The sequence below is a fragment of the Moschus berezovskii genome, chromosome X (assembly GCF_049115385.1).
Source record: "Moschus berezovskii isolate FMDL1 chromosome X, NW_MosBer_1.0, whole genome shotgun sequence".
Lineage (NCBI taxonomy): Eukaryota > Metazoa > Chordata > Mammalia > Artiodactyla > Moschidae > Moschus > Moschus berezovskii.
In genome coordinates, this window is record NC_142488.1 from 56,119,886 (window position 1) to 56,129,218 (window position 9,333).

The 9,333-nt window shown below is 43.6% G+C and overlaps 1 pseudogene; it reads left to right on the top strand.

Moving 5' to 3' along the window:
- The first annotated feature begins 8,017 nt into the window (after nt 1–8,017).
- On the top strand, nt 8,018–9,070 carry LOC129563901 (casein kinase I pseudogene; annotated as a pseudogene).
- The last annotated feature ends 263 nt before the right edge of the window (nt 9,071–9,333 follow it).

Consider the following 9,333-nt stretch of genomic DNA (forward strand, 5'->3'; position numbering starts at 1 on the left):
CCCAGAGTTCCAAGCAGAGAGCTTTGGGTCCATGCCATCTAGTTTGTCAATAGCCAAAAGATTCAGTTGATTGGGCAAGCAGAAGTCTTTAAATATTAATACAATAAATCACCATAGGAAATGGTGGCAGAGGTTTATTTCCATGAACACTGGTTTATTTTAAGCTTGACTCTGGTCAATATGTGGAATAGGATTCAGCTTCTAGTAGGAAAATGTTGGTAGGATGTGGAAATACAAGTGGGATGTCAGCCAAGAGTCCTAAACCCACAGGGAACTAGCATACTGACCCCTGAGAGTGAGGGTGAAAGACTTGGGTCCAACTGTAGACACAAAGACTTGGGCCACAAAGCTCAACCCAGGTATCTATTACTCATTGGTATGGATGAGTTTTCAAATGCATTGCCAGGGTGGTTTCCATTGGGTCAGACTGGGCAAAGTTTTGCCTGTGGGCTCTTGGAAAAATTAGCCCCAGCTGCAGAAAGTGCCTGGAAGTTGTTTTCATCATTGCTGGATCAGGTTTGGTGTTTTGTTACCTAATGAACAAGATCTGGTTGTTGAAATTCTCAGAAGCATGAATTTATGACTGTGAAGTGGTATCACAGTTCCCCATCTGTTGTTTACATGTTAATGCAGATTATAAATCAGTAAGGCTGCAGGTGAGAGGGGTATGTTTACAACGGGATTGCCTGGACTCCTCTTACTGATGAGTTGGGTTTTTCATCCTTGCCGGGGCTTGAGAACGTTTGGCAAGGCAAACTATTGTGAACTGACCAGCGCGGCTGCAGTGAAGGCATGCCTGAAATTTTTGCTGGCAGGATTGTTTGGCTGGAGTGAGAGATAGCTGGCTTCCTCGCAGCTGTGTATGGTCTTCCTTGGGTGCTGGACCTGTGGAGTTTGAGAAGGCTTGGTGGTGGATCCAGGGAGCCAACCATGGGATTTGGACCTCTGACTCTAGAAAATCTGGCCAGTCACTATGTTTCTTGTCCAACTGAATATACTGAGTGATAAGGTCAGGGAGTTTGTCCATCAGATATGGGCCACTAACTTCATCCTGAATGGAGTCTGTAATTCCTCTTGGAAATTATCACTCTGATTGGATTCATCACATCACAGATTCCAAGCAAGGAGCTGGAAAGTAGTGACATCCTTCTTAGAGAAGTTGTCCTCTTTGTCAACCTTAGTATTCACCAGGGGGTTCATTTCCTGTTTTGTGGACTTACCAAATGACTACTGGAATTCAAGAAGAAAGTTCTCATACTGCTTCAACAGAGAACTCTGGTAGGTGATTTTGCCTAATTCTCAATTGTATCTTCTGGAATCTAGTGGGCCTGGGCAGAATGGAATACCAGTACTAGATAACAGTGGGCAGACAGTGGTTTTGCTCTGTGATCAGAGGGACAGTGTCATGAGCAAGTAGCCAAGGCTGTTAGTTACGAGGTCACAAAGGTATACTGAGAGCTGAGAAATGCTTACTGTCCTACATTCAGTGTTGCCTCTTCTTCAGAAAGAACGCCAATGGATAAGAAAGCTGTGGTACATATACACAATGGACTATTACTCATCCATTAAAAGAACACATTTGAATCAGTTCTAATGAGGTGGATGAAACTGCAGCCTATTATACAGAGTGAAATAAGCCAGAAAGAAAAACACCAATACAGTATACTAACGCATATATATGGAATTTAGAAAGATGGTTATGATAACCCTATATGAGAGACAGCAAAAGAGACACAGATGCATAGAACAGTCTTTTGGACTCTATGTGAGAGGGCGAGGGTGGGATGGTTTGGGAGAATGTCATTGAAACATTTATATTATCATATGTGAAATGGATCGCCAGTCTAGGTTCCATGCATGAGACAGGCTGCTCGGGTCTGGTGCACTGGGATAACCCAGAGGGATGGGATGGGGAGGGAGGTGGGATGGGGGCTCAGGATGGGGAACACATGTACACCCATGGTGGATTTATGTCAATGTATGGCAAAACCACTACAATATTGTAAAGTAATTAGCCTCCAATTAAAATAAATACATCTTAAAGAAAAGAAACATGAGATTTGTGGATAACAGTCACCCAATAATCTCTCACGTCCCTTTTAATCTGGAACTGATGTAATGGGCTCTACCCCTGGCTACATTTTGTTGAAGCACCTGGGTCATTTGCCATGAACTATATTCCACCTTTTGGATTTCCTAATTGTATTCTTGTGGTGTTATTTTATAGTTCTCATGTCCCTATGTTAATAGGAACTGATAATTTTAGAGGCTTGATCAAAACAGATTCGATTTTTAGGCAAACGTACTTCACAAGTGGTATTAAATGCTTGTTAATGCATCCCTCCAGATGGACATAATGTCTGGTTATCTCTCTCGGTGTGTTGAAGTGTTGTCAACCCAGTCCACAGATTTTAAATCTATGGATTTGAATTCTATTTGCTTAAATCCATTTCCTTCTCCAGGGGATCTTTCCGACCCGGGAATCTTCCCAACCCATGAATCTAAGCAGGATGTCCTGCATTGCCGGCAGATTCTTTATCATCTGAACCATCAGGGAAGCCCCACGTATTTTGGATTTTAACCGCTTATCAGACATACAATTTGCAAATATTTCCCCCATTCAGTAAGCTGCCTTGTCATTTTGTGGAAGGTCTCAATTGCTGTGCATAAACTTTTTAGCTTGGTATATTCCCACTCGTTTATTTTTGCTTTGGTTGCATTTGATACCAGGGTCAAATCCAAGAATTTATCTCCACAAGCTACGTCAAGGAGCGTACCACCTTTGATTTCATCAGAAGTTTCATGGTTTGGGGTCTTATGGTCATGTCTTTAATCCATTTTCAGTTATCTTTGATGTGTGGTGTAAGAGAGTGTTTCCGTTTCATTCTACTGCATGTGGCTGTCCAGTTTTCCCAAACCGTTATTTGAAGAGACTGTCCTTTCCCTTTTCATATTCTTGGCTCCTTTGGTAAAAATCAATTGTCCATCAAGGTGTGGGTTTATTTCTGGATTTTCTCATCTGTCCCATTGATCTGCATGCCTGTTTTCATACCACAATCAAGTTCGTCAGCACATTCTTCACCTCACAGAGTTACTTTGTGTGTGCCTGTGTGTGTTTGTGTGTGCGGTGAGAACACTTAAGTTAATTTTTGTATATGGTGTGCGGTGTGGATCACGGTTTGGTTTCTCCTCCAAAATGTTTATCTATTTGTTCCAGCACAGTTTTTAAACAAGGCTTTCCTTTTCCCCATTGAAGTACTTTGTCAGTTTTTTCATCAAACAGTTGTCCATATGTGTGCCAATCTGTCTTTTAGACCCTCTATTCTGTTTCATTAATATGTGTGTCTGTACTTACATCCATACCACACTGTCTGAATTATCATAGCATTATAGGAAGTCTTAACATTACATATTAGAAATCCTCCATGCTAACCCCTGCTTTATGTATTCTAGTTCCTTTGAATAGCAGTATAAATTTCTAACATCTCTGTTTCAGTTTTCACCAAAAAGTTGACAAAGAACTGGTTGAACAAGTAAAAGACAAACGAGCCAAGTGATATAACATCTCAACAACACTCAGTCAAGTTGACTTATATATTAGAGAACACTGCACCCATCCTTGGCTGAATATACATTAATTTCTGGGGACACATGAAACATTCTTCTAGACAGACCATATGTTGAAGTCAGTCAGAGTACGTTTTCCGACAACTATGGAGTTAAGTTAAAATTGACCCAGAAAGAAGGCGTCAAGAGAAAATGCCTGTACTTTTGAAGACTAAATGAAAGCAGCAGTAGAGGGAGCTATGTAAATTGAGAAAAAAAAGTGTAGATGCTGGGTTTTCTTGCTGGTCCAATGGTTAAGAGTCCGCTTGTCAAGGCAGGGGCCACTCGTTCAAGTGACCCTGTGCGTTAAAACTACTGAGGCTGCACTATAGAGCCCAGGAGACAAAATGCTGAGCCTGTGCACCCCAACCACAGAGGCCTGTGTGCTCCAGAGCCCTTGTTCTGCAACGAGAGAAGCCACTGCAATGAGACGCCCTCGCACGACACCTAGATGGTAACCCCTGCTTGCCACAACTAGAGAAAGCCCATGCACAGGAACAAAGACCCAGAACAACCAAATATATATAAATAAATAAATTTTAATAAAGTATACATGCCTCCTTCAAAAAGGAATAAAACACAAATTTCCCATTCACATGAGCAACAAAGTAGAAAAAACTTCAAATCCTAGACAAAATGATTATCTTTTCCCCTTTCAATCACACTATTTATTTATTATTGGAGTATAGTTGGTTTGCACTGCTGTGTTAGTTTCTGCTCTACAGCAAACTGAATCAGGTATGCACACTACTATATATAAAATAGATAACAAATAAAAACTATTATTTTTTAAAATGAAAGACTTACGTACAATGGATGGCAGAAATTTATGACTAGATATTTCTGTTCTATACATTACGTGTAAGTAGGCCTTTAAAAGGCATAGCCTATGGGATATTATGGTAAAAATCACTAAAAACAATTTCCTGCCTTTCTCTTATCCCCCTGCGCTGACCTGTTCACCCCAAATGGGGCTGTGTTTACAGGTGTCAGTGTCCTTGGTGTTTGTTACAGGTGTCAGTGTCCTTTGAGGACTTCAGCAGAGAGGAGTGGCAGCACCTGAACTCTGCTCAGAGGTGCCTGTACCAGGACATGATGCTGAACACTGCAGCCACCTCCTCTCACTGGGTATGCACAGCTACCCTGTGAATCTATGAGGACCCTGTTAGGAGTAAAATTGTGTCCATCCAAGAAAACATGTTGACGTCCTAACCCCCACTATTTCTGAATGAGACCTGAATTAAAAATAAGGTCTGAGACGGTAACAGGTAGGAAGGCCAGAAGTCCCAGAGCGGCAGGAGAAAATAAACCCGTAAGTGGCAGAAGTTTTTTTTTTTTTTCCTTCTCTATATGTGTTGAGGACACCTAGGTCTGCCTTGAGCTAACCAATATGTTTTTCTTATGGAAAAGTTCACTCAAACGCATGTCCATCGAGTCGGTGATGCCATTCAGCCATCTCATTCTCTGTCATCCCCTTCTCCTACTGCCCCCATACCCTCCCAGCATCAGAGTCTTTTCCAGTGAGTCAACTCGTCGCATGAGGTGTCCAAAATATTGGAGTTTCAGCTTTAGCATCAGCCCTTCCAATGAACAGCCAGGACTGATCTCCTTTAGAATGGACTGGTTGGATCTCCTTGCTGTCCAAGGGACTCTCAAGAGTCTTCTCCAGCACCACAGTTCAAAAGCATCAGTTTTTCGGCACTCAGCTTTCTTCACAGTCCAACTCTCACATCCATACATGACCATGGGAAAAACCATAGCCTTGACTAGACGGACCTTGGTTGGCAAAGTAATGTCTCTGCTTTTTAATATATTATCTAGGTTGGTCATAACTTTCCTTCCAAGGAGTAAGCGTCTTTTAATTTCATGGCTGCAATCACCATCCACATGGTTTTGGAGCCCCCCAAAATAAAGTCTGACACTGTTTCCACTGTTTTTCCATCTATTTCCCATGAAGTGATGGGACCAGTTGCCATGATCTTCGTTTTCTGAATGTTGAGCTTCAAGCCAACCTTTTCACTCTCCTCTTTAATTTTCATCAAGAGGCTTTTGAGTTCCTCTTCACTTTCTGCCATAAGGGTGGTGTCATCTACATATCTGAGGTGATTGATATTTCTCCCAGAAAACTTGACTCCAGCTTGTGCTTCTTCCAGCCCAGCGTTCATCATGATGTATTCTGCATAGAAGTTAAATAAGCAGGATGACAATATACAACCTTGACATACTCCTTTTCCTATTTGGAACCAGTCTGTTGTCCCATGTACAGTTCTAACTGATGCTTTCTGACCTGCATACAGGTTTCTCAAGAGGCAGGTCAGGTGGTCTGGGATGCCCATCTCTTTCAGAATGTTCCACAGTTTATTGTGATCCACACAGTCAAAGGCTTCGGCATAGTCAATGAAGCAGAAATAGATGTTTACCTGGAACTCTCTTGCTTTCTCCATGATCCAGCGGATGTTGGCAATTTGATCTCTGGTGCCTCTGCCTTTTCTAAAACCTGCTTGAGCATCTGGAAGTTCACGGTTCACATATTGCTGAAGCCTGGCTTGAAGAATTCTGAGCATTACTTTACTAGCGTGTGAGATGAGTGCAATTGTGCGGTAGTTTGAGCATTCTTTGGCATTGCCTTTCTTTGGGATTGGAATGAAGACTGACCTTTTCCAGTCCTGTGGCCACTGCTGAGTTTTCCAAATTTGCTGGCATATTGAGTGCAGCACTTTCACAGCATCGTCTTTCAGGATTTGAAATAGCTCAACTGGAATTCCATCACCTCCATTAGCTTTGTTCATAGTGATGCTCTCTAAGGCCCACTTGACTTCACATTCCAAGATGTCTGGCTCTAGGTGAGTGATCATGCCATCGTGATAATCTTGGTCGTGAAGATCTTTTTTGTACAGTTCTTCTGTGTATTCTTGCCACCTCTTCTTAATATCTTCTGCTTCTGTTAAGTCCATGCCATTTCTGTCCTTTATTGAGCCCATCTTTGCATGAAATGTTCCTTTGGTATCTCTAGTTTTCTTGAAGAGATCTCTTGTTTTTCCTATTCTGTTTTTTTCCTCTATTTCTTTGCATTGATCACTGAGGAAGACGTTTTTATCGCTCCTTGCTATTCTTTGGAACTCTGCATTCAGATGCTTATATCTTTCCTTTTCTCCTTTGCTTTTGGCTTCTCTTCTTTTCACAGCTAGTTGTAAGGCCTCCTCAGACAGCCATTTTGATTTTTTGCGTTTCTTTTCTAACTAGGTATTTAATAAGTATAGCATACCATGGCGAAAATCATTCAAGACAACTAACTTCCTAGTTCTCTTCCATCCAACCCCCAGTGCAGTCCATGTCACCTTGAATGGGACTGTACTCAAGGGGTCATTTGAGGACGTCACTGTGGACTTCAGCAGGGAGGAGTGGCAGCACTTGGACCCTGTACAGAAGTGCCTGTACCAGGATGTGATACTGGAGACCTACAGCCAACTGTGCGCAGTGGGTAAGTAAGCACAGCTGCCCTGTGCAACTGCCAGGAGCCTCAGAGAGGCTGCTTCCATTCTCAGCTGCTGAATGCTCTGGGGCATCTGAAGCGTGCAATGGTGTCATCTTTGAGCTGCCCGAGATACTTCAGTCCTTTTACTCTGTTCCCAGGGAAATGGAATTACTTTCCTGAAGAGCAAAAAGAAGTCTGGTTGAAAGGCCCTGAACCCCAATTAACTGGACCCAATCCTGTATCGTGTCCTGTTCACAAAGAACCAAGTTTCCACACCAGAGGTCCTCCTCAAGATGGAGCAAGGAGAGGGCCCACGGACATTGGGGGAGGAAACCCCACATCACAGCTGCTCAGATACGTGACCTGAGTAGATGGGGGACTTGGAGTAGATCTGTTTTTCTAGGACAGGCTGATGCCTTTGCAAGGCTCTGAAGATAATCTGTCCGGAAGGTTCTAAGAGCGCTCGTGATCACTTTCCCAGAGTTCTCTGTGCCAGGAAGTGCCTTCCTGGAACTCGGGGCATTTTGTGTTGGCGGCAGCCGTTATAACAAGATGGCCGCGTTGGCGGAGTAACCAGGGGTCCCTCCTGGCTGGTGCCAGCGGCAGTGGGATCAGTGGGATCGCTGCCATAACTTCACGGCTCCCCTTTACCAGTACCAGCCCCTGAAGTCGCTGTTAAAGCGAGGCCGCGGAAGCCGCCAGAAGCCAGAGGCTCAGCCTGCTAAGGGTGAGAACTCCCCAACAACCTGCGGGCTGACAGTAGCGGTTGTCAGGTTCCCCTTGGGCGATTCTGGGCCCTGTAACGCTGAGAAATAGCCAGCGTTTTCTGTTTCCTGCCTGCTTTCACAGCCTTGCTCCGTGGACGAGCCCTAGGGGCGTCCATCGTCCCCTTAGAGGTGTCGGAGCTTAACCCCAACCCCATCTTTGTCTCTCAGGATGGCGAGCAACAGTGGACCCAAGGCCGATTTCGTTGTCGGAGGGAGATATAAACTGGTACGGGAGATCGGGTCTGGCTCCTTTGGGGATGTTTATTTGGCGATCGACCTCACCAACCAGGAGAAGGTGGCAGTGAAATTAGAGTCACAGAATGCGAGGCAGCCCCGTTTGGTACATGAGAAGAAGCTCTATAATAGTCTTCAAGGAGGGGTTGGCATCCCCCAGATACGGTGGTACGGTCAGGAAATGGACTATAATGTGCTAGTCATGGATCTTCTGGGCCCCAGCCTTGAAGACCTCTTCAATTTCTGTTCAAGAAGGTTCACAATGAAAACTGTGCTTATGTTAGCTGATCAGATGATCAGTAGAATCGAATATGTGCATTCACGAAATATGATTCACAGGGACGTTAAACCAGATAACTTCTTAATGGGTCCTGGTCAGGAGTGCAAGGAGTTATTTCTTATTGATTTTGGTTTAGCCAAGAAGTACAAAGACAACAGGACAGGGCAACACATACCCTACAGATACGGGAAAAGCTTCACTGGCACGCCTACCTTTGCTAGCATCAGTGCACATCTTGGTCTCGAGCAGTGTCGGCGAGATGACATGGAATCATTAGGATTTGTTTTGATGTATTTTATCAGAGCCAGCCTGCCATGGCAGGGACTAAGGGCTGCAACAGTGAAGCAAACATGTGAAAAGATTAGCGAAATGAAGATGAGCACTTCTGTTGATGTTTTATGTGATGGATTTCCTGTAGAATTTGCCATGTACTTTAAGCATTGTCGCCGGCTGTCCTTTGAGGAAGCCCCAAATTACATGTACCTGCGCCATCTATTCCGACTTCTTCTTAGAAAGATGAATTACCAACATGACTATGCATTTGATTGGATAGTGTTGAAGCAGAAAACAGAACAGCAGGCTGCGTCTTCAAGTGGGCAAGGTCAGCAGGCCCAACCCCCCAAAGCAAGCAAACTGAGAAAGCCAAAAATGAAGTCAAAGTTTAGGAAACGTGAATCAAGGAAGAGAAGACCCAGAGCAGGAGACTAGAGCACCACGTTCAACTGCCTACAAACTGGCTCTGGTCAGCAGAGATATTGTCTCCTGAGTAGAAAGCTCTTTAATTAGTGAAACGTAGTATCCAGTTTTCTAGTTCACATTTCCCCTTGAAAACGTTCACTAAATGCTTGACACACACAAATTGGTGGGGAAATTGTGCCTATGCCAATTTTAATTAAAATCTTTTATTTTGAACTATACTGCTTTGAGAGATCTCATTTCAGAAGACTAGCCTGTGCAGTTGCTATATTGTT